Raw genomic sequence first — 25069 nt, forward strand, 5'->3', positions numbered from 1 at the left:
GGAATTGAGCCCAGGGCTTCTGCACTTAAACACCAGAAACACTCCACTAAACTAAGATGCCTGTTGGTGCCAACAATTCCCAAAGTTAATGCATGTTCTAGGTGAGCAATGAACAGAATGCAGGGCTCTTTTCAAAGCGAGGTCTGTGAATCAACAGATACATCCACATGCCAATTACTTTAGTGTTTTTAAGAGAATTCACTTTCTTGGAACGAGTCTGCATGAAACTATCTTCAGGGCCTGGACAATTTCATGGCAAAACGGCACCTCTCAACATTGCAGCCAAGACAATATAACAACTGTTTCTGCCCGGTTTCGAACCGGGGACCTTTCGCGTGTGAGGCAAACGTGATAACCACTACACTACAGAAACAGATGTCTACAGTTGATTCTTCTGTGATGAAACTTCTCAAAACAGGCTATTCCAAGGGCCTCTGGTTTTAGATTTCTTTCATGCAACCTTCCCAGACAGCCCTAGCTGAACGCTTGTATATGCCATGCAAGTTCAGCATTTTTGCAAAATGCTTAAAGAGAAATGTTTCCTATTTGCTCAGGCAGGGCAAGGTTAAAAGCATGAGACTCTAGCAAATATTCATCCACTACTGCAAAGAGAAAATTGATATTGGCTTTGAAATGCATACTTCAATACTACTTTAAAAAAGCACCAATGAAAGGGCTCGTCCGGGATTTGAACCCGGGACCTCTCGCACCCAAAGCGAGAATCATACCCCTAGACCAACGAGCCTTCGAAAGACCCGCACCTCTGAAAAGCTAATACCAGCTCTAAGCACGCAATGAAGATCATGCTGGGGACTTTTTCATGCTTGGTCTGTGAATACACATGAAATTCAGTGTCAACTTACCCTTTCTCAAATGATATCACTATCATTTATAAGTGTCCCCTTTTATTTTGTCCCAGCATTGGACACGTCTTACAGGAAGTCAGCACTTATTTATCTATTTCTGCAGTGGCTAGACCCTAAAGAGAAAGAATAAAAAGCTGTTCATAACAACATAAGAAACACATGTTGCATTTTTTCTCAAATGCTTATTCCCTTTGTGCAAATCGGAATGCCAAGCTGAATAACTGGGCCACAGATTCTGGCTAATTATCTTTCCCTTGAATGCAAGTAGCAATAAAAACTGCCTAATGCAGGACTAAAGCATTCCTTGCAAGCCTCTAACATCATAACATAACTGAGCTGCTGGTAGCAAGCTAAGCAATACCTTCCCAAAATGAGAAGTACATGTGCTAATCCGCTCAATCAGCGCTCGATCAGGCGAGATCAGGCGAGATATAGAAAAGGTGGAAAGGGTCCAAATGGCTGTCCCTTCCTTTTTAGGGTGGGTCCTTCTGACTATCATAGGATTGCTTGTACGAGTGGCCAGGGTCAGAGAAAAAACTTTCAACCCTTCTCAGTGTTCTATCCAGAAGCAGGCATTTTCTGTGCCTTTAATTTCAGGCTTTTCCCAGCAGTCTCTGTTCTGCCTATGTAAATAACAAAAGCAGTGCTTATTCATCACTTACTCTAATGTCCTTACTGTCCAGAAAGCTCTGCCTAAGTATGCTTTTTTTCTTTTTCTGTGAAATTCTAAATGTTTTTTCCGCCCAGTCTATGGCAGTAGAATGCTGCTTATGATGCCACATTTTGTTGAATCACCAAGGTACAACTACAGAGGAATATATGAGTCTGAACGACATGGAACTCTTAGCTAACACATCACAATGTGTGATGCTTGCCAACCAAGCACTAGATTCTGGAGCGCTGATGATCAGAACATTCTGCTCCTGAAGGAAAGGAAAGACAGCTTGATGGAAAATAAAGTCTCAGTTTATATTAACGCTCTCTCTCTCCGAATATCTATCTATCTATCTATCTATCTATCTATCTATCTATCTATCTATCTATCTATCTATCTATCTATCTATCTATCTATCTATCTATCTATCTATCTATCTATCTATCTATCTATCTATCTATCTATCTATCTATCTATCTATCTATCTATCTATCTATCTATCTATCTATCTATCTATCTATCTATCTTTATATATGGATACCTGCGTACACATACATATAGATATGCCATGCATTCCTTTAGATTTGTTCCAACCTCTTACCATTTATTTGAGAATCCCTACTTTTCAAGTGACTGCAAATGAAGTCATTTCCGGCACTTTTTGGCCGGTGCAAGGTAACAAAAACACATGCCAACTTTTAATACAAATCATTGGTCTCTTTATTAACGCGCACTGTCAAACATGGGGCTTTCACACGTCAGGTAAACATGATAACCAATACACAACAGAAGCAGATGTAGATTGCTTATCAATGCCAGGATAGAATAGTTGTGAATTGAGTAATAGAAGGGCCCCTGAATTGATACTTATTATATACAGCCTGTAAGATAGTGAAAAATGCAGGCTAGGAAAGGAGATGCAAATATCAATGTATTAGAAAAATACATAAAGAGGAGTGATTTGCTTTTATTCATTCAAGGCTAAAAAAAATCAACATACTATTGCAAGCATTCATACACCACCAAATAGAAATAAACAATTCTGACATTAAACGTAAAGGTGACGATGCATTTGTATCATCACCTTGAGAAGGGTCACCGAGGAATTGAGCCCAGGGCTTCTGCACTTAAACACCAGAAACACTCCACTAAACTAAGATGCCTGTTGGTGCCAACAATTCCCAAAGTTAATGCATGTTCTAGGTGAGCAATGAACAGAATGCAGGGCTCTTATGAAAGCGAGGTCTGTGAATCAACAGATACATCCACATGCCAATTACTTTAGTGTTTTTAAGAGAATTCACTTTCTTGGAATGAGTCTGCATGAAACCATCTTCAGGGCCTGGACAATTTCATGGCAAAACGGCACCTCTCAACATTGCAGCCAAGACAATATAACAACTGTTTCTGCCCGGTTTCGAACCGGGGACCTTTCGCGTGTGAGGCAAACGTGATAACCACTACACTACAGAAACAGATGTCTACAGTTGATTCTTCTGTGATGAAACTTCTCAAAACAGGCTATTCCAAGGGCCTCTGGTTTTAGATTTCTTTCATGCAACCTTCCCAGACAGCCCTAGCTGAACGCTTGTATATGCCATGCAAGTTCAGCATTTTTGCAAAATGCTTAAAGAGAAATGTTTCCTATTTGCTCAGGCAGGGCAAGGTTAAAAGCATGAGACTCTAGCAAATATTCATCCACTACTGCAAAGAGAAAATTGATATTGGCTTTGAAATGCATACTTCAATACTACTTTAAAAAAGCACCAATGAAAGGGCTCGTCCGGGATTTGAACCAGGGACCTCTCGCACCCAAAGCGAGAATCATACCCCTAGACCAACGAGCCTTCGAAAGGCCTGCACCTCTGAAAAGCTAATACCAGCTCTAAGCACGCAATGAAGATCATGCTGGGGACTTTTTCATGCTTGGTCTGTGAATACACATGAAATTCAGTGTCAACTTACCCTTTCTCAAATGATATCACTATCATTTATAAGTGTCCCCTTTTATTTTGTCCCAGCATTGGACACGTCTTACAGGAAGTCAGCACTTATTTATCTATTTCTGCAGTGGCTAGACCCTAAAGAGAAAGAATAAAAAGCTGTTCATAACAACATAAGAAACACATGTTGCATTTTTTCTCAAATGCTTATTCCCTTTGTGCAAATCGGAATGCCAAGCTGAATAACTGGGTCACAGATTCTGGCTAATTATCTTTCCCTTGAATGCAAGTAGCAATAAAAACTGCCTAATGCAGGACTAAAGCATTCCTTGCAAGCCTCTAACATCATAACATAACTGAGCTGCTGGTAGCAAGCTAAGCAATACCTTCCCAAAATGAGAAGTACATGTGCTAATCCGCTCAATCAGCGCTCGATCAGGCGAGATATAGAAAAGGTGGAAAGGGTCCAAATGGCTGTCCCTTCCTTTTTAGGGTGGGTCCTTCTGACTATCATAGGATTGCTTGTATAAGTGGCCAGGGTCAGAGAAAAAACTTTCAACCCTTCTCAGTGTTCTATCCAGAAGCAGGCATTTTCTGTGCCTTTAATTTCAGGCTTTTCCCAGCAGTCTCTGTTCTGCCTATGTAAATTAACAAAAGCAGTGCTTATTCATCACTTACTCTAATGTCCTTACTGTCCAGAAAGCTCTGCCTAAGTATGCTTTTTTTCTTTTTCAGTGAAATTCTAAATGTTTTTTCTGCCCAGTCTATGGCAGTAGAATGCTGCTTATGATGCCACATTTTGTTGAATCACCAAGGTACAACTACAGAGGAATATATGAGTCTGAACGACATGGAACTCTTAGCTAACACATCACAATGTGTGATGCTTGCCAACCAAGCACTAGATTCTGGAGCGCTGATGATCAGAACATTCTGCTCCTGAAGGAAAGGAAAGACAGCTTGATGGAAAATAAAGTCTCAGTTTATATTAACGCTCTCTCTCTCCCAATATCTATCTATCTATCTATCTATCTATCTATCTATCTATCTATCTATCTATCTATCTATCTATCTATCTATCTATCTATCTATCTATCTATCTATCTATCTATCTATCTATCTATCTATCTATCTATCTATCTATCTATCTATCTATCTATCTATCTATCTATCTATCTATCTTTATATATGGATACCTGCGTACACATACATATAGATATGCCATGCATTCCTTTAGATTTGTTCCAACCTCTTACCATTTATTTGAGAATCCCTACTTTTCAAGTGACTGCAAATGAAGTCATTTCCGGCACTTTTTGGCCGGTGCAAGGTAACAAAAACACATGCCAACTTTTAATACAAATCATTGGTCTCTTTATTAACGCGCACTGTCAAACATGGGGCTTTCACACGTCAGGTAAACATGATAACCAATACACAACAGAAGCAGATGTAGATTGCTTATCAATGCCAGGATAGAATAGTTGTGAATTGAGTAATAGAAGGGCCCCTGAATTGATACTTATTATATACAGCCTGTAAGATAGTGAAAAATGCAGGCTAGGAAAGGAGATGCAAATATCAATGTATTAGAAAAATACATAAAGAGGAGTGATTTGCTTTTATTCATTCAAGGCTAGAAAAAATCAACATACTATTGCAAGCATTCATACACCACCAAATAGAAATAAACAATTCTGACATTAAACGTAAAGGTGACGATGCATTTGTATCATCACCTTGAGAAGGGTCACCGAGGAATTGAGCCCAGGGCTTCTGCACTTAAACACCAGAAACACTCCACTAAACTAAGATGCCTGTTGGTGCCAACAATTCCCAAAGTTAATGCATGTTCTAGGTGAGCAATGAACAGAATGCAGGGCTCTTATGAAAGCGAGGTCTGTGAATCAACAGATACATCCACATGCCAATTACTTTAGTGTTTTTAAGAGAATTCACTTTCTTGGAATGAGTCTGCATGAAACCATCTTCAGGGCCTGGACAATTTCATGGCAAAATGGCACCTCTCAACATTGCAGCCAAGACAATATAACAACTGTTTCTGCCCGGTTTCGAACCGGGGACCTTTCGCGTGTGAGGCGAACGTGATAACCACTACACTACAGAAACAGATGTCTACAGTTGATTCTTCTGTGATGAAACTTCTCAAAACAGGCTATTCCAAGGGCCTCTGGTTTTAGATTTCTTTCATGCAACCTTCCCAGACAGCCCTAGCTGAACGCTTGTATATGCCATGCAAGTTCAGCATTTTTGCAAAATGCTTAAAGAGAAATGTTTCCTATTTGCTCAGGCAGGGCAAGGTTAAAAGCATGAGACTCTAGCAAATATTCATCCACTACTGCAAAGAGAAAATTGATATTGGCTTTGAAATGCATACTTCAATACTACTTTAAAAAAGCACCAATGAAAGGGCTCGTCCGGGATTTGAACCCGGGACCTCTCGCACCCAAAGCGAGAATCATACCCCTAGACCAACGAGCCTTCGAAAGGCCTGCACCTCTGAAAAGCTAATACCAGCTCTAAGCACGCAATGAAGATCATGCTGGGGACTTTTTCATGCTTGGTCTGTGAATACACATGAAATTCAGTGTCAACTTACCCTTTCTCAAATGATATCACTATCATTTATAAGTGTCCCCTTTTATTTTGTCCCAGCATTGGACACGTCTTACAGGAAGTCAGCACTTATTTATCTATTTCTGCAGTGGCTAGACCCTAAAGAGAAAGAATAAAAAGCTGTTCATAACAACATAAGAAACACATGTTGCATTTTTTCTCAAATGCTTATTCCCTTTGTGCAAATCGGAATGCCAAGCTGAATAACTGGGTCACAGATTCTGGCTAATTATCTTTCCCTTGAATGCAAGTAGCAATAAAAACTGCCTAATGCAGGACTAAAGCATTCCTTGCAAGCCTCTAACATCATAACATAACTGAGCTGCTGGTAGCAAGCTAAGCAATACCTTCCCAAAATGAGAAGTACATGTGCTAATCCGCTCAATCAGCGCTCGATCAGGCTCGATCAGGCGAGATATAGAAAAGGTGGAAAGGGTCCAAATGGCTGTCCCTTCCTTTTTAGGGTGGGTCCTTCTGACTATCATAGGATTGCTTGTATAAGTGGCCAGGGTCAGAGAAAAAACTTTCAACCCTTCTCAGTGTTCTATCCAGAAGCAGGCATTTTCTGTGCCTTTAATTTCAGGCTTTTCCCAGCAGTCTCTGTTCTGCCTATGTAAATTAACAAAAGCAGTGCTTATTCATCACTTACTCTAATGTCCTTACTGTCCAGAAAGCTCTGCCTAAGTATGCTTTTTTTCTTTTTCAGTGAAATTCTAAATGTTTTTTCTGCCCAGTCTATGGCAGTAGAATGCTGCTTATGATGCCACATTTTGTTGAATCACCAAGGTACAACTACAGAGGAATATATGAGTCTGAACGACATGGAACTCTTAGCTAACACATCACAATGTGTGATGCTTGCCAACCAAGCACTAGATTCTGGAGCGCTGATGATCAGAACATTCTGCTCCTGAAGGAAAGGAAAGACAGCTTGATGGAAAATAAAGTCTCAGTTTATATTAACGCTCTCTCTCTCCCAATATCTATCTATCTATCTATCTATCTATCTATCTATCTATCTATCTATCTATCTATCTATCTATCTATCTATCTATCTATCTATCTATCTATCTATCTATCTATCTATCTATCTATCTATCTATCTATCTATCTATCTATCTATCTATCTATCTATCTATCTATCTATCTATCTATCTATCTATCTATCTTTATATATGGATACCTGCGTACACATACATATAGATATGCCATGCATTCCTTTAGATTTGTTCCAACCTCTTACCATTTATTTGAGAATCCCTACTTTTCAAGTGACTGCAAATGAAGTCATTTCCGGCACTTTTTGGCCGGTGCAAGGTAACAAAAACACATGACAACTTTTAATAAAAATCATTGGTCTCTTTATTAACGCGCACTGTCAAACATGGGGCTTTCACACGTCAGGTAAACATGATAACCAATATACAACAGAAGCAGATGTAGATTGCTTATCAATGCCGAGATAGAACAGTTGTGAATTGAGTAGAAGAAGGGCCCCTGAATTGATACTTATTATATACAGCCTGTAAGATAGTGAAAAATGCAGGCTAGGAAAGGAGATGCAAATATCAATGTATTAGAAAAATACATAAAGAGGAGTGATTTGCTTTTATTCATTCAAGGCTAGAAAAAATCAACATACTATTGCAAGCATTCATACACCACCAAATAGAAATAAACAATTCTGACATTAAACGTAAAGGTGACGATGCATTTGTATCATCACCTTGAGAAGGGTCACCGAGGAATTGAGCCCAGGGCTTCTGCACTTAAACACCAGAAACACTCCACTAAACTAAGATGCCTGTTGGTGCCAACAATTCCCAAAGTTAATGCATGTTCTAGGTGAGCAATGAACAGAATGCAGGGCTCTTTTCAAAGCGAGGTCTGTGAATCAACAGATACATCCACATGCCAATTACTTTAGTGTTTTTAAGAGAATTCACTTTCTTGGAACGAGTCTGCATGAAACCATCTTCAGGGCCTGGACAATTTCATGGCAAAACGGCACCTCTCAACATTGCAGCCAAGACAATATAACAACTGTTTCTGCCCGGTTTCGAACCGGGGACCTTTCGCGTGTGAGGCAAACGTGATAACCACTACACTACAGAAACAGATGTCTACAGTTGATTCTTCTGTGATGAAACTTCTCAAAACAGGCTATTCCAAGGGCCTCTGGTTTTAGATTTCTTTCATGCAACCTTCCCAGACAGCCCTAGCTGAACGCTTGTATATGCCATGCAAGTTCAGCATTTTTGCAAAATGCTTAAAGAGAAATGTTTCCTATTTGCTCAGGCAGGGCAAGGTTAAAAGCATGAGACTCTAGCAAATATTCATCCACTACTGCAAAGAGAAAATTGATATTGGCTTTGAAATGCATACTTCAATACTACTTTAAAAAAGCACCAATGAAAGGGCTCGTCCGGGATTTGAACCCGGGACCTCTCGCACCCAAAGCGAGAATCATACCCCTAGACCAACGAGCCTTCGAAAGGCCTGCACCTCTGAAAAGCTAATACCAGCTCTAAGCACGCAATGAAGATCATGCTGGGGACTTTTTCATGCTTGGTCTGTGAATACACATGAAATTCAGTGTCAACTTACCCTTTCTCAAATGATATCACTATCATTTATAAGTGTCCCCTTTTATTTTGTCCCAGCATTGGACACGTCTTACAGGAAGTCAGCACTTATTTATCTATTTCTGCAGTGGCTAGACCCTAAAGAGAAAGAATAAAAAGCTGTTCATAACAACATAAGAAACACATGTTGCATTTTTTCTCAAATGCTTATTCCCTTTGTGCAAATCGGAATGCCAAGCTGAATAACTGGGTCACAGATTCTGGCTAATTATCTTTCCCTTGAATGCAAGTAGCAATAAAAACTGCCTAATGCAGGACTAAAGCATTCCTTGCAAGCCTCTAACATCATAACATAACTGAGCTGCTGGTAGCAAGCTAAGCAATACCTTCCCAAAATGAGAAGTACATGTGCTAATCCGCTCAATCAGCGCTCAATCAGGCTCGATCAGGCGAGATATAGAAAAGGTGGAAAGGGTCCAAATGGCTGTCCCTTCCTTTTTAGGGTGGGTCCTTCTGACTATCATAGGATTGCTTGTATAAGTGGCCAGGGTCAGAGAAAAAACTTTCAACCCTTCTCAGTGTTCTATCCAGAAGCAGGCATTTTCTGTGCCTTTAATTTCAGGCTTTTCCCAGCAGTCTCTGTTCTGCCTATGTAAATTAACAAAAGCAGTGCTTATTCATCACTTACTCTAATGTCCTTACTGTCCAGAAAGCTCTGCCTAAGTATGCTTTTTTTCTTTTTCAGTGAAATTCTAAATGTTTTTTCTGCCCAGTCTATGGCAGTAGAATGCTGCTTATGATGCCACATTTTGTTGAATCACCAAGGTACAACTACAGAGGAATATATGAGTCTGAACGACATGGAACTCTTAGCTAACACATCACAATGTGTGATGCTTGCCAACCAAGCACTAGATTCTGGAGCGCTGATGATCAGAACATTCTGCTCCTGAAGGAAAGGAAAGACAGCTTGATGGAAAATAAAGTCTCAGTTTATATTAACGCTCTCTCTCTCCCAATATCTATCTATCTATCTATCTATCTATCTATCTATCTATCTATCTATCTATCTATCTATCTATCTATCTATCTATCTATCTATCTATCTATCTATCTATCTATCTATCTATCTATCTATCTATCTATCTATCTATCTATCTATCTATCCATCCATCCATCTATCTATCTATCTATCTATCTATCTATCTATCTATCTATCTATCTATCTATCTATCTATCTATCTATCTATCTATCTATCTATCTATCTCTCTATCTATCTATCCATCCATCCATCCATCCATCCATCCATCCATCCATCCATCCATCCATCCATCCATCCATCCATCCATCCATCTATCTATCTATCTATCTATCTATCTATCTATCTATCTATCTATCTATCTATCTATCTATCTATCTATCTATCTATCTATCTATCTATCTATCTATCTATCTATCTATCTATCTATCTATCTATCTATCTATCTATCTATCTATCTATCTATCTATCTATCTATCTATCTATCTATCCATCCATCCATCCATCCATCTATCTATCTATCTATCTATCTATCTATCTATCTATCTATCTATCTATCTATCTATCTATCTATCTATCTATCTATCTATCTATCTATCTATCTATCTATCTATCTATCTATCTATCTATCTATCTATCTATCTATCTATCTTTATATATGGATACCTGCGTACACATACATATAGATATGCCATGCATTCCTTTAGATTTGTTCCAACCTCTTACCATTTATTTGAGAATCCCTACTTTTCAAGTGACTGCAAATGAAGTCATTTCCGGCACTTTTTGGCCGGTGCAAGGTAACAAAAACACATGACAACTTTTAATAAAAATCATTGGTCTCTTTATTAACGCGCACTGTCAAACATGGGGCTTTCACACGTCAGGTAAACATGATAACCAATATACAACAGAAGCAGATGTAGATTGCTTATCAATGCCGGGATAGAACAGTTGTGAATTGAGTAGAAGAAGGGCCCCTGAATTGATACTTATTATATACAGCCTGTAAGATAGTGAAAAATGCAGGCTAGGAAAGGAGATGCAAATATCAATGTATTAGAAAAATACATAAAGAGGAGTGATTTGCTTTTATTCATTCAAGGCTAGAAAAAATCAACATACTATTGCAAGCATTCATACACCACCAAATAGAAATAAACAATTCTGACATTAAACGTAAAGGTGACGATGCATTTGTATCATCACCTTGAGAAGGGTCACCGAGGAATTGAGCCCAGGGCTTCTGCACTTAAACACCAGAAACACTCCACTAAACTAAGATGCCTGTTGGTGCCAACAATTCCCAAAGTTAATGCATGTTCTAGGTGAGCAATGAACAGAATGCAGGGCTCTTTTCAAAGCGAGGTCTGTGAATCAACAGATACATCCACATGCCAATTACTTTAGTGTTTTTAAGAGAATTCACTTTCTTGGAACGAGTCTGCATGAAACCATCTTCAGGGCCTGGACAATTTCATGGCAAAACGGCACCTCTCAACATTGCAGCCAAGACAATATAACAACTGTTTCTGCCCGGTTTCGAACCGGGGACCTTTCGCGTGTGAGGCAAACGTGATAACCACTACACTACAGAAACAGATGTCTACAGTTGATTCTTCTGTGATGAAACTTCTCAAAACAGGCTATTCCAAGGGCCTCTGGTTTTAGATTTCTTTCATGCAACCTTCCCAGACAGCCCTAGCTGAACGCTTGTATATGCCATGCAAGTTCAGCATTTTTGCAAAATGCTTAAAGAGAAATGTTTCCTATTTGCTCAGGCAGGGCAAGGTTAAAAGCATGAGACTCTAGCAAATATTCATCCACTACTGCAAAGAGAACATTGATATTGGCTTTGAAATGCATACTTCAATACTACTTTAAAAAAGCACCAATGAAAGGGCTCGTCCGGGATTTGAACCCGGGACCTCTCGCACCCAAAGCGAGAATCATACCCCTAGACCAACGAGCCTTCGAAAGGCCTGCACCTCTGAAAAGCTAATACCAGCTCTAAGCACGCAATGAAGATCATGCTGGGGACTTTTTCATGCTTGGTCTGTGAATACACATGAAATTCAGTGTCAACTTACCCTTTCTCAAATGATATCACTATCATTTATAAGTGTCCCCTTTTATTTTGTCCCAGCATTGGACACGTCTTACAGGAAGTCAGCACTTATTTATCTATTTCTGCAGTGGCTAGACCCTAAAGAGAAAGAATAAAAAGCTGTTCATAACAACATAAGAAACACATGTTGCATTTTTTCTCAAATGCTTATTCCCTTTGTGCAAATCGGAATGCCAAGCTGAATAACTGGGTCACAGATTCTGGCTAATTATCTTTCCCTTGAATGCAAGTAGCAATAAAAACTGCCTAATGCAGGACTAAAGCATTCCTTGCAAGCCTCTAACATCATAACATAACTGAGCTGCTGGTAGCAAGCTAAGCAATACCTTCCCAAAATGAGAAGTACATGTGCTAATCCGCTCAATCAGCGCTCGATCAGGCTCGATCAGGCGAGATATAGAAAAGGTGGAAAGGGTCCAAATGGCTGTCCCTTCCTTTTTAGGGTGGGTCCTTCTGACTATCATAGGATTGCTTGTATAAGTGGCCAGGGTCAGAGAAAAAACTTTCAACCCTTCTCAGTGTTCTATCCAGAAGCAGGCATTTTCTGTGCCTTTAATTTCAGGCTTTTCCCAGCAGTCTCTGTTCTGCCTATGTAAATTAACAAAAGCAGTGCTTATTCATCACTTACTCTAATGTCCTTACTGTCCAGAAAGCTCTGCCTAAGTATGCTTTTTTTCTTTTTCAGTGAAATTCTAAATGTTTTTTCTGCCCAGTCTATGGCAGTAGAATGCTGCTTATGATGCCACATTTTGTTGAATCACCAAGGTACAACTACAGAGGAATATATGAGTCTGAACGACATGGAACTCTTAGCTAACACATCACAATGTGTGATGCTTGCCAACCAAGCACTAGATTCTGGAGCGCTGATGATCAGAACATTCTGCTCCTGAAGGAAAGGAAAGACAGCTTGATGGAAAATAAAGTCTCAGTTTATATTAACGCTCTCTCTCTCCCAATATCTATCTATCTATCTATCTATCTATCTATCTATCTATCTATCTATCTATCTATCTATCTATCTATCTATCTATCTATCTATCTATCTATCTATCTATCTATCTATCTATCTATCTATCTATCTATCTATCTATCTATCTATCTATCTATCTATCTATCTATCTATCTATCTATCTATCTATCTATCTATCTTTATATATGGATACCTGCGTACACATACATATAGATATGCCATGCATTCCTTTAGATTTGTTCCAACCTCTTACCATTTATTTGAGAATCCCTACTTTTCAAGTGACTGCAAATGAAGTCATTTCCGGCACTTTTTGGCCGGTGCAAGGTAACAAAAACACATGACAACTTTTAATAAAAATCATTGGTCTCTTTATTAACGCGCACTGTCAAACATGGGGCTTTCACACGTCAGGTAAACATGATAACCAATATACAACAGAAGCAGATGTAGATTGCTTATCAACGCCGGGATAGAACAGTTGTGAATTGAGTAGAAGAAGGGCCCCTGAATTGATACTTATTATATACAGCCTGTAAGATAGTGAAAAATGCAGGCTAGGAAAGGAGATGCAAATATCAATGTATTAGAAAAATACATAAAGAGGAGTGATTTGCTTTTATTCATTCAAGGCTAGAAAAAATCAACATACTATTGCAAGCATTCATACACCACCAAATAGAAATAAACAATTCTGACATTAAACGTAAAGGTGACGATGCATTTGTATCATCACCTTGAGAAGGGTCACCGAGGAATTGAGCCCAGGGCTTCTGCACTTAAACACCAGAAACACTCCACTAAACTAAGATGCCTGTTGGTGCCAACAATTCCCAAAGTTAATGCATGTTCTAGGTGAGCAATGAACAGAATGCAGGGCTCTTTTCAAAGCGAGGTCTGTGAATCAACAGATACATCCACATGCCAATTACTTTAGTGTTTTTAAGAGAATTCACTTTCTTGGAACGAGTCTGCATGAAACCATCTTCAGGGCCTGGACAATTTCATGGCAAAACGGCACCTCTCAACATTGCAGCCAAGACAATATAACAACTGTTTCTGCCCGGTTTCGAACCGGGGACCTTTCGCGTGTGAGGCAAACGTGATAACCACTACACTACAGAAACAGATGTCTACAGTTGATTCTTCTGTGATGAAACTTCTCAAAACAGGCTATTCCAAGGGCCTCTGGTTTTAGATTTCTTTCATGCAACCTTCCCAGATAGCCCTAGCTGAACGCTTGTATATGCCATGCAAGTTCAGCATTTTTGCAAAATGCTTAAAGAGAAATGTTTCCTATTTGCTCAGGCAGGGCAAGGTTAAAAGCATGAGACTCTAGCAAATATTCATCCACTACTGCAAAGAGAAAATTGATATTGGCTTTGAAATGCATACTTCAATACTACTTTAAAAAAGCACCAATGAAAGGGCTCGTCCGGGATTTGAACCCGGGACCTCTCGCACCCAAAGCGAGAATCATACCCCTAGACCAACGAGCCTTCGAAAGGCCTGCACCTCTGAAAAGCTAATACCAGCTCTAAGCACGCAATGAAGATCATGCTGGGGACTTTTTCATGCTTGGTCTGTGAATACACATGAAATTCAGTGTCAACTTACCCTTTCTCAAATGATATCACTATCATTTATAAGTGTCCCCTTTTATTTTGTCCCAGCATTGGACACGTCTTACAGGAAGTCAGCACTTATTTATCTATTTCTGCAGTGGCTAGACCCTAAAGAGAAAGAATAAAAAGCTGTTCATAACAACATAAGAAACACATGTTGCATTTTTTCTCAAATGCTTATTCCCTTTGTGCAAATCGGAATGCCAAGCTGAATAACTGGGTCACAGATTCTGGCTAATTATCTTTCCCTTGAATGCAAGTAGCAATAAAAACTGCCTAATGCAGGACTAAAGCATTCCTTGCAAGCCTCTAACATCATAACATAACTGAGCTGCTGGTAGCAAGCTAAGCAATACCTTCCCAAAATGAGAAGTACATGTGCTAATCCGCTCAATCAGCGCTCGATCAGGCTCCATCAGGCGAGATATAGAAAAGGTGGAAAGGGTCCAAATGGCTGTCCCTTCCTTTTTAGGGTGGGTCCTTCTGACTATCATAGGATTGCTTGTATAAGTGGCCAGGGTCAGAGAAAAAACTTTCAACCCTTCTCAGTGTTCTATCCAGAAGCAGGCATTTTCTGTGCCTTTAATTTCAGGCTTTTCCCAGCAGTCTCTGTTCTGCCTATGTAAATTAACAAAAGCAGTGCTTATTCATCACTTACTCTAATGTCCTTACTGTCCAGAAAGCTCTGCCTAAGTATGCTTTTTTTCTTTTTCAGTGAAATTCTAAATGTTTTTTCTGCCCAGTCTATGGCAGTAGAATGCTGCTTATGATGCCACATTTTGTTGAATCACCAAGGTACAACTACAGAGGAATATATGAGTCTGAACGACATGGAACTCTTAGCTAACACATCACAATGTGTGATGCTTGCCAACCAAGCACTAGATTCTGGAGCGCTGATGATCAGAACATTCTGCTCCTGAAGGAAAGGAAAGACAGCTTGATGGAAAATAAAGTCTCAGTTTATATTAACGCTCTCTCTCTCCCAATATCTATCTATCTATCTATCTATCTATCTATCTATCTATCTATCTATCTATCTATCTATCTATCTATCTATCTATCTATCTATCTATCTATCTATCTATCTATCTATCTATCTATCTATCTATCTATCTATCTATCTATCTATCTATCTATCTATCTATCTATCTATCTATCTATCTATCTATCTATCTATCTATCTATCCATCCATCCATCTATCTATCTATCTATCTATCTATCTATCTATCTATCTATCTATCTATCTATCTATCTATCTATCTATCTATCTATCTATCTATCTATCTATCTATCTATCTATCTCTCTATCTATCCATCCATCCATCCATCCATCCATCCATCCATCCATCCATCCATCCATCCATCCATCCATCCATCTATCTATCTATCTATCTATCTATCTATCTATCTATCTATCTATCTATCTATCTATCTATCTATCTATCTATCTATCTATCTATCTATCTATCTATCTATCTATCTATCTATCTATCTATCTATCTATCTATCTATCTATCTATCTATCTATCTATCTATCTATCTATCTATCTATCTATCTATCTATCTATCTTTATATATGGATACCTGCGTACACATACATATAGATATGCCATGCATTCCTTTAGATTTGTTCCAACCTCTTACCATTTATTTGAGAATCCCTACTTTTCAAGTGACTGCAAATGAAGTCATTTCCGGCACTTTTTGGCCGGTGCAAGGTAACAAAAACACATGCCAACTTTTAATACAAATCATTGGTCTCTTTATTAACGCGCACTGTCAAACATGGGGCTTTCACACGTCAGGTAAACATGATAACCAATACACAACAGAAGCAGATGTAGATTGCTTATCAATGCCAGGATAGAATAGTTGTGAATTGAGTAATAGAAGGGCCCCTGAATTGATACTTATTATATACAGCCTGTAAGATAGTGAAAAATGCAGGCTAGGAAAGGAGATGCAAATATCAATGTATTAGAAAAATACATAAAGAGGAGTGATTTGCTTTTATTCATTCAAGGCTAGAAAAAATCAACATACTATTGCAAGCATTCATACACCACCAAATAGAAATAAACAATTCTGACATTAAACGTAAAGGTGACGATGCATTTGTATCATCACCTTGAGAAGGGTCACCGAGGAATTGAGCCCAGGGCTTCTGCACTTAAACACCAGAAACACTCCACTAAACTAAGATGCCTGTTGGTGCCAACAATTCCCAAAGTTAATGCATGTTCTAGGTGAGCAATGAACAGAATGCAGGGCTCTTATGAAAGCGAGGTCTGTGAATCAACAGATACATCCACATGCCAATTACTTTAGTGTTTTTAAGAGAATTCACTTTCTTGGAATGAGTCTGCATGAAACCATCTTCAGGGCCTGGACAATTTCATGGCAAAACGGCACCTCTCAACATTGCAGCCAAGACAATATAACAACTGTTTCTGCCCGGTTTCGAACCGGGGACCTTTCGCGTGTGAGGCAAACGTGATAACCACTACACTACAGAAACAGATGTCTACAGTTGATTCTTCTGTGATGAAACTTCTCAAAACAGGCTATTCCAAGGGCCTCTGGTTTTAGATTTCTTTCATGCAACCTTCCCAGACAGCCCTAGCTGAACGCTTGTATATGCCATGCAAGTTCAGCATTTTTGCAAAATGCTTAAAGAGAAATGTTTCCTATTTGCTCAGGCAGGGCAAGGTTAAAAGCATGAGACTCTAGCAAATATTCATCCACTACTGCAAAGAGAAAATTGATATTGGCTTTGAAATGCATACTTCAATACTACTTTAAAAAAGCACCAATGAAAGGGCTCGTCCGGGATTTGAACCCGGGACCTCTCGCACCCAAAGCGAGAATCATACCCCTAGACCAACGAGCCTTCTAAAGGCCTGCACCTCTGAAAAGCTAATACCAGCTCTAAGCACGCAATGAAGATCATGCTGGGGACTTTTTCATGCTTGGTCTGTGAATACACATGAAATTCAGTGTCAACTTACCCTTTCTCAAATGATATCACTATCATTTATAAGTGTCCCCTTTTATTTTGTCCCAGCATTGGACACGTCTTACAGGAAGTCAGCACTTATTTATCTATTTCTGCAGTGGCTAGACCCTAAAGAGAAAGAATAAAAAGCTGTTCATAACAACATAAAAAACACATGTTGCATTTTTTCTCAAATGCTTATTCCCTTTGTGCAAATCGGAATGCCAAGCTGAATAACTGGGTCACAGATTCTGGCTAATTATCTTTCCCTTGAATGCAAGTAGCAATAAAAACTGCCTAATGCAGGACTAAAGCATTCCTTGCAAGCCTCTAACATCATAACATAACTGAGCTGCTGGTAGCAAGCTAAGCAATACCTTCCCAAAATGAGAAGTACATGTGCTAATCCGCTCAATCAGCGCTCGATCAGGCGAGATATAGAAAAGGTGGAAAGGGTCCAAATGGCTGTCCCTTCCTTTTTAGGGTGGGTCCTTCTGACTATCATAGGATTGCTTGTATAAGTGGCCAGGGTCAGAGAAAAAACTTTCAACCCTTCTCAGTGTTCTATCCAGAAGCAGGCATTTTCTGTGCCTTTAATTTCAGGCTTTTCCCAGCAGTCTCTGTTCTGCCTATGTAAATTAACAAAAGCAGTGCTTATTCATCACTTACTCTAATGTCCTTACTGTCCAGAAAGCTCTGCCTAAGTATGCTTTTTTTCTTTTTCAGTGAAATTCTAAATGTTTTTTCTGCCCAGTCTATGGCAGTAGAATGCTGCTTATGATGCCACATTTTGTTGAATCACCAAGGTACAACTACAGAGGAATATATGAGTCTGAACGACATGGAACTCTTAGCTAACACATCACAATGTGTGATGCTTGCCAACCAAGCACTAGATTCTGGAGCGCTGATGATCAGAACATTCTGCTCCTGAAGGAAAGGAAAGACAGCTTGATGGAAAATAAAGTCTCAGTTTATATTAACGCTCTCTCTCTCCCAATATCTATCTATCTATCTATCTATCTATCTATCTATCTATCTATCTATCTATCTATCTATCTATCTATCTATCTATCTATCTATCTATATCTATCTATCTATCTATCTATCTATCTATCTATCTATCTATCTATCTATCTATCTATCTATCTATCTATCTATCTATCTATCTATCTATCTATCTATCTATCTATCTATCTATCTTTATATATGGATACCTGCGTACACATACATATAGATATGCCATGCATTCCTTTAGATTTGTTCCAACCTCTTACCATTTATTTGAGAATCCCTACTTTTCAAGTGACTGCAAATGAAGTCATTTCCGGCACTTTTTGGCCGGTGCAAGGTAACAAAAACACATGCCAACTTTTAATACAAATCATTGGTCTCTTTATTAACGCGCACTGTCAAACATGGGGCTTTCACACGTCAGGTAAACATGATAACCAATACACAACAGAAGCAGATGTAGATTGCTTATCAATGCCAGGATAGATTAGTTGTGAATTGAGTAATAGAAGGGCCCCTGAATTGATACTTATTATATACAGCCTGTAAGATAGTGAAAATGCAGGCTAGGAAAGGAGATGCAAATATCAATGTATTAGAAAAATACATAAAGAGGAGTGATTTGCTTTTATTCATTCAAGGCTAGAAAAAATCAACATACTATTGCAAGCATTCATACACCACCAAATAGAAATAAACAATTCTGACATTAAACGTAAAGGTGACGATGCATTTGTATCATCACCTTGAGAAGGGTCACCGAGGAATTGAGCCCAGGGCTTCTGCACTTAAACACCAGAAACACTCCACTAAACTAAGATGCCTGTTGGTGCCAACAATTCCCAAAGTTAATGCATGTTCTAGGTGAGCAATGAACAGAATGCAGGGCTCTTATGAAAGCGAGGTCTGTGAATCAACAGATACATCCACATGCCAATTACTTTAGTGTTTTTAAGAGAATTCACTTTCTTGGAATGAGTCTGCATGAAACCATCTTCAGGGCCTGGACAATTTCATGGCAAAACGGCACCTCTCAACATTGCAGCCAAGACAATATAAAAACTGTTTCTGCCCGGTTTCGAACCGGGGACCTTTCGCGTGTGAGGCGAACGTGATAACCACTACACTACAGAAACAGATGTCTACAGTTGATTCTTCTGTGATGAAACTTCTCAAAACAGGCTATTCCAAGGGCCTCTGGTTTTAGATTTCTTTCATGCAACCTTCCCAGACAGCCCTAGCTGAACGCTTGTATATGCCATGCAAGTTCAGCATTTTTGCAAAATGCTTAAAGAGAAATGTTTCCTATTTGCTCAGGCAGGGCAAGGTTAAAAGCATGAGACTCTAGCAAATATTCATCCACTACTGCAAAGAGAAAATTGATATTGGCTTTGAAATGCATACTTCAATACTACTTTAAAAAAGCACCAATGAAAGGGCTCGTCCGGGATTTGAACCCGGGACCTCTCGCACCCAAAGCGAGAATCATACCCCTAGACCAACGAGCCTTCGAAAGGCCTGCACCTCTGAAAAGCTAATACCAGCTCTAAGCACGCAATGAAGATCATGCTGGGGACTTTTTCATGCTTGGTCTGTGAATACACATGAAATTCAGTGTCAACTTACCCTTTCTCAAATGATATCACTATCATTTATAAGTGTCCCCTTTTATTTTGTCCCAGCATTGGACACGTCTTACAGGAAGTCAGCACTTATTTATCTATTTCTGCAGTGGCTAGACCCTAAAGAGAAAGAATAAAAAGCTGTTCATAACAACATAAGAAACACATGTTGCATTTTTTCTCAAATGCTTATTCCCTTTGTGCAAATCGGAATGCCAAGCTGAATAACTGGGTCACAGATTCTGGCTAATTATCTTTCCCTTGAATGCAAGTAGCAATAAAAACTGCCTAATGCAGGACTAAAGCATTCCTTGCAAGCCTCTAACATCATAACATAACTGAGCTGCTGGTAGCAAGCTAAGCAATACCTTCCCAAAATGAGAAGTACATGTGCTAATCCGCTCAATCAGGCTCGATCAGGCGAGATATAGAAAAGGTGGAAAGGGTCCAAATGGCTGTCCCTTCCTTTTTAGGGTGGGTCCTTCTGACTATCATAGGATTGCTTGTATAAGTGGCCAGGGTCAGAGAAAAAACTTTCAACCCTTCTCAGTGTTCTATCCAGAAGCAGGCATTTTCTGTGCCTTTAATTTCAGGCTTTTCCCAGCAGTCTCTGTTCTGCCTATGTAAATTAACAAAAGCAGTGCTTATTCATCACTTACTCTAATGTCCTTACTGTCCAGAAAGCTCTGCCTAAGTATGCTTTTTTTCTTTTTCAGTGAAATTCTAAATGTTTTTTCTGCCCAGTCTATGGCAGTAGAATGCTGCTTATGATGCCACATTTTGTTGAATCACCAAGGTACAACTACAGAGGAATATATGAGTCTGAACGACATGGAACTCTTAGCTAACACATCACAATGTGTGATGCTTGCCAACCAAGCACTAGATTCTGGAGCGCTGATGATCAGAACATTCTGCTCCTGAAGGAAAGGAAAGACAGCTTGATGGAAAATAAAGTCTCAGTTTATATTAACGCTCTCTCTCTCCCAATATCTATCTATCTATCTATCTATCTATCTATCTATCTATCTATCTATCTATCTATCTATCTATCTATCTATCTATCTATCTATCTATCTATCTATCTATCTATCTATCTATCTATCTATCTATCTATCTATCTATCTATCTATCTATCTATCTATCTATCTATCTATCTATCTTTATATATGGATACCTGCGTACACATACATATAGATATGCCATGCATTCCTTTAGATTTGTTCCAACCTCTTACCATTTATTTGAGAATCCCTACTTTTCAAGTGACTGCAAATGAAGTCATTTCCGGCACTTTTTGGCCGGTGCAAGGTAACAAAAACACATGCCAACTTTTAATACAAATCATTGGTCTCTTTATTAACGCGCACTGTCAAACATGGGGCTTTCACACGTCAGGTAAACATGATAACCAATACACAACAGAAGCAGATGTAGATTGCTTATCAATGCCAGGATAGAATAGTTGTGAATTGAGTAATAGAAGGGCCCCTGAATTGATACTTATTATATACAGCCTGTAAGATAGTGAAAAATGCAGGCTAGGAAAGGAGATGCAAATATCAATGTATTAGAAAAATACATAAAGAGGAGTGATTTGCTTTTATTCATTCAAGGCTAGAAAAAATCAACATACTATTGCAAGCATTCATACACCACCAAATAGAAATAAACAATTCTGACATTAAACGTAAAGGTGACGATGCATTTGTATCATCACCTTGAGAAGGGTCACCGAGGAATTGAGCCCAGGGCTTCTGCACTTAAACACCAGAAACACTCCACTAAACTAAGATGCCTGTTGGTGCCAACAATTCCCAAAGTTAATGCATGTTCTAGGTGAGCAATGAACAGAATGCAGGGCTCTTATGAAAGCGAGGTCTGTGAATCAACAGATACATCCACATGCCAATTACTTTAGTGTTTTTAAGAGAATTCACTTTCTTGGAATGAGTCTGCATGAAACCATCTTCAGGGCCTGGACAATTTCATGGCAAAATGGCACCTCTCAACATTGCAGCCAAGACAATATAACAACTGTTTCTGCCCGGTTTCGAACCGGGGACCTTTCGCGTGTGAGGCGACCGTGATAACCACTACACTACAGAAACAGATGTCTACAGTTGATTCTTCTGTGATGAAACTTCTCAAAACAGGCTATTCCAAGGGCCTCTGGTTTTAGATTTCTTTCATGCAACCTTCCCAGACAGCCCTAGCTGAACGCTTGTATATGCCATGCAAGTTCAGCATTTTTGCAAAATGCTTAAAGAGAAATGTTTCCTATTTGCTCAGGCAGGGCAAGGTTAAAAGCATGAGACTCTAGCAAATATTCATCCACTACTGCAAAGAGAAAATTGATATTGGCTTTGAAATGCATACTTCAATACTACTTTAAAAAAGCACCAATGAAAGGGCTCGTCCGGGATTTGAACCCGGGACCTCTCGCACCCAAAGCGAGAATCATACCCCTAGACCAACGAGCCTTCGAAAGGCCTGCACCTCTGAAAAGCTAATACCAGCTCTAAGCACGCAATGAAGATCATGCTGGGGACTTTTTCATGCTTGGTCTGTGAATACACATGAAATTCAGTGTCAACTTACCCTTTCTCAAATGATATCACTATCATTTATAAGTGTCCCCTTTTATTTTGTCCCAGCATTGGACACGTCTTACAGGAAGTCAGCACTTATTTATCTATTTCTGCAGTGGCTAGACCCTAAAGAGAAAGAATAAAAAGCTGTTCATAACAACATAAGAAACACATGTTGCATTTTTTCTCAAATGCTTATTCCCTTTGTGCAAATCGGAATGCCAAGCTGAATAACTGGGTCACAGATTCTGGCTAATTATCTTTCCCTTGAATGCAAGTAGCAATAAAAACTGCCTAATGCAGGACTAAAGCATTCCTTGCAAGCCTCTAACATCATAACATAACTGAGCTGCTGGTAGCAAGCTAAGCAATACCTTCCCAAAATGAGAAGTACATGTGCTAATCCGCTCAATCAGCGCTCGATCAGGCTAGATATAGAAAAGGTGGAAAGGGTCCAAATGGCTGTCCCTTCCTTTTTAGGGTGGGTCCTTCTGACTATCATAGGATTGCTTGTATAAGTGGCCAGGGTCAGAGAAAAAACTTTCAACCCTTCTCAGTGTTCTATCCAGAAGCAGGCATTTTCTGTGCCTTTAATTTCAGGCTTTTCCCAGCAGTCTCTGTTCTGCCTATGTAAATTAACAAAAGCAGTGCTTATTCATCACTTACTCTAATGTCCTTACTGTCCAGAAAGCTCTGCCTAAGTATGCTTTTTTTCTTTTTCAGTGAAATTCTAAATGTTTTTTCTGCCCAGTCTATGGCAGTAGAATGCTGCTTATGATGCCACATTTTGTTGAATCACCAAGGTACAACTACAGAGGAATATATGAGTCTGAACGACATGGAACTCTTAGCTAACACATCACAATGTGTGATGCTTGCCAACCAAGCACTAGATTCTGGAGCGCTGATGATCAGAACATTCTGCTCCTGAAGGAAAGGAAAGACAGCTTGATGGAAAATAAAGTCTCAGTTTATATTAACGCTCTCTCTCTCCCAATATCTATCTATCTATCTATCTATCTATCTATCTATCTATCTATCTATCTATCTATCTATCTATCTATCTATCTATCTATCTATCTATCTATCTATCTATCTATCTATCTATCTATCTATCTATCTATCTATCTATCTATCTATCTATCTATCTATCTATCTATCTATCTATCTATCTATCTATCTTTATATATGGATACCTGCGTACACATACATATAGATATGCCATGCATTCCTTTAGATTTGTTCCAACCTCTTACCATTTATTTGAGAATCCCTACTTTTCAAGTGACTGCAAATGAAGTCATTTCCGGCACTTTTTGGCCGGTGCAAGGTAACAAAAACACATGCCAACTTTTAATACAAATCATTGGTCTTTTTATTAACGCGCACTGTCAAACATGGGGCTTTCACACGTCAGGTAAACATGATAACCAATACACAACAGAAGCAGATGTAGATTGCTTATCAATGCCAGGATAGAATAGTTGTGAATTGAGTAATAGAAGGGCCCCTGAATTGATACTTATTATATACAGCCTGTAAGATAGTGAAAATGCAGGCTAGGAAAGGAGATGCAAATATCAATGTATTAGAAAAATACATAAAGAGGAGTGATTTGCTTTTATTCATTCAAGGCTAGAAAAAATCAACATACTATTGCAAGCATTCATACACCACCAAATAGAAATAAACAATTCTGACATTAAACGTAAAGGTGACGATGCATTTGTATCATCACCTTGAGAAGGGTCACCGAGGAATTGAGCCCAGGGCTTCTGCACTTAAACACCAGAAACACTCCACTAAACTAAGATGCCTGTTGGTGCCAACAATTCCCAAAGTTAATGCATGTTCTAGGTGAGCAATGAACAGAATGCAGGGCTCTTATGAAAGCGAGGTCTGTGAATCAACAGATACATCCACATGCCAATTACTTTAGTGTTTTTAAGAGAATTCACTTTCTTGGAATGAGTCTGCATGAAACCATCTTCAGGGCCTGGACAATTTCATGGCAAAACGGCACCTCTCAACATTGCAGCCAAGACAATATAAAAACTGTTTCTGCCCGGTTTCGAACCGGGGACCTTTCGCGTGTGAGGCGAACGTGATAACCACTACACTACAGAAACAGATGTCTACAGTTGATTCTTCTGTGATGAAACTTCTCAAAACAGGCTATTCCAAGGGCCTCTGGTTTTAGATTTCTTTCATGCAACCTTCCCAGACAGCCCTAGCTGAACGCTTGTATATGCCATGCAAGTTCAGCATTTTTGCAAAATGCTTAAAGAGAAATGTTTCCTATTTGCTCAGGCAGGGCAAGGTTAAAAGCATGAGACTCTAGCAAATATTCATCCACTACTGCAAAGAGAAAATTGATATTGGCTTTGAAAT

General features: G+C 39.1%; 18 non-coding genes across 18 annotated transcripts; all 18 read right to left on the reverse strand.

Annotated features, from left to right (window-relative positions):
- Window positions 1–300: 300 nt before the first annotated feature.
- On the reverse strand, window positions 301–373 carry TRNAV-CAC (transfer RNA valine (anticodon CAC)). The gene has a single exon. It is a non-coding gene; the product is annotated as a tRNA-Val (tRNA).
- Window positions 374–673: 300 nt separating this feature from the next.
- On the reverse strand, window positions 674–745 carry TRNAP-UGG (transfer RNA proline (anticodon UGG)). The gene has a single exon. It is a non-coding gene; the product is annotated as a tRNA-Pro (tRNA).
- A 2178-nt stretch (window positions 746–2923) lies between these two features.
- Window positions 2924–2996, reverse strand: TRNAV-CAC (transfer RNA valine (anticodon CAC)). The gene has a single exon. It is a non-coding gene; the product is annotated as a tRNA-Val (tRNA).
- Window positions 2997–5521: 2525 nt separating this feature from the next.
- Window positions 5522–5594, reverse strand: TRNAV-CAC (transfer RNA valine (anticodon CAC)). The gene has a single exon. It is a non-coding gene; the product is annotated as a tRNA-Val (tRNA).
- A 300-nt stretch (window positions 5595–5894) lies between these two features.
- On the reverse strand, window positions 5895–5966 carry TRNAP-UGG (transfer RNA proline (anticodon UGG)). Its single transcript has one exon. It is a non-coding gene; the product is annotated as a tRNA-Pro (tRNA).
- Window positions 5967–8145: 2179 nt separating this feature from the next.
- Window positions 8146–8218, reverse strand: TRNAV-CAC (transfer RNA valine (anticodon CAC)). The gene has a single exon. It is a non-coding gene; the product is annotated as a tRNA-Val (tRNA).
- Window positions 8219–8518: 300 nt separating this feature from the next.
- Window positions 8519–8590, reverse strand: TRNAP-UGG (transfer RNA proline (anticodon UGG)). The gene has a single exon. It is a non-coding gene; the product is annotated as a tRNA-Pro (tRNA).
- A 2663-nt stretch (window positions 8591–11253) lies between these two features.
- Window positions 11254–11326, reverse strand: TRNAV-CAC (transfer RNA valine (anticodon CAC)). Its single transcript has one exon. It is a non-coding gene; the product is annotated as a tRNA-Val (tRNA).
- A 300-nt stretch (window positions 11327–11626) lies between these two features.
- Window positions 11627–11698, reverse strand: TRNAP-UGG (transfer RNA proline (anticodon UGG)). The gene has a single exon. It is a non-coding gene; the product is annotated as a tRNA-Pro (tRNA).
- Window positions 11699–13881: 2183 nt separating this feature from the next.
- On the reverse strand, window positions 13882–13954 carry TRNAV-CAC (transfer RNA valine (anticodon CAC)). Its single transcript has one exon. It is a non-coding gene; the product is annotated as a tRNA-Val (tRNA).
- Window positions 13955–14254: 300 nt separating this feature from the next.
- On the reverse strand, window positions 14255–14326 carry TRNAP-UGG (transfer RNA proline (anticodon UGG)). The gene has a single exon. It is a non-coding gene; the product is annotated as a tRNA-Pro (tRNA).
- A 2575-nt stretch (window positions 14327–16901) lies between these two features.
- TRNAV-CAC (transfer RNA valine (anticodon CAC)) lies at window positions 16902–16974 on the reverse strand. Its single transcript has one exon. It is a non-coding gene; the product is annotated as a tRNA-Val (tRNA).
- Window positions 16975–17274: 300 nt separating this feature from the next.
- On the reverse strand, window positions 17275–17346 carry TRNAP-UGG (transfer RNA proline (anticodon UGG)). The gene has a single exon. It is a non-coding gene; the product is annotated as a tRNA-Pro (tRNA).
- Window positions 17347–19528: 2182 nt separating this feature from the next.
- Window positions 19529–19601, reverse strand: TRNAV-CAC (transfer RNA valine (anticodon CAC)). The gene has a single exon. It is a non-coding gene; the product is annotated as a tRNA-Val (tRNA).
- Window positions 19602–19901: 300 nt separating this feature from the next.
- Window positions 19902–19973, reverse strand: TRNAP-UGG (transfer RNA proline (anticodon UGG)). Its single transcript has one exon. It is a non-coding gene; the product is annotated as a tRNA-Pro (tRNA).
- A 2152-nt stretch (window positions 19974–22125) lies between these two features.
- TRNAV-CAC (transfer RNA valine (anticodon CAC)) lies at window positions 22126–22198 on the reverse strand. Its single transcript has one exon. It is a non-coding gene; the product is annotated as a tRNA-Val (tRNA).
- Window positions 22199–22498: 300 nt separating this feature from the next.
- Window positions 22499–22570, reverse strand: TRNAP-UGG (transfer RNA proline (anticodon UGG)). The gene has a single exon. It is a non-coding gene; the product is annotated as a tRNA-Pro (tRNA).
- A 2164-nt stretch (window positions 22571–24734) lies between these two features.
- TRNAV-CAC (transfer RNA valine (anticodon CAC)) lies at window positions 24735–24807 on the reverse strand. Its single transcript has one exon. It is a non-coding gene; the product is annotated as a tRNA-Val (tRNA).
- Window positions 24808–25069: the final 262 nt, after the last annotated feature.

This window comes from Lissotriton vulgaris, chromosome 8 (genome assembly GCF_964263255.1).
Source record: "Lissotriton vulgaris chromosome 8, aLisVul1.2, whole genome shotgun sequence".
In the NCBI taxonomy this organism is placed as follows: domain Eukaryota; kingdom Metazoa; phylum Chordata; class Amphibia; order Caudata; family Salamandridae; genus Lissotriton; species Lissotriton vulgaris.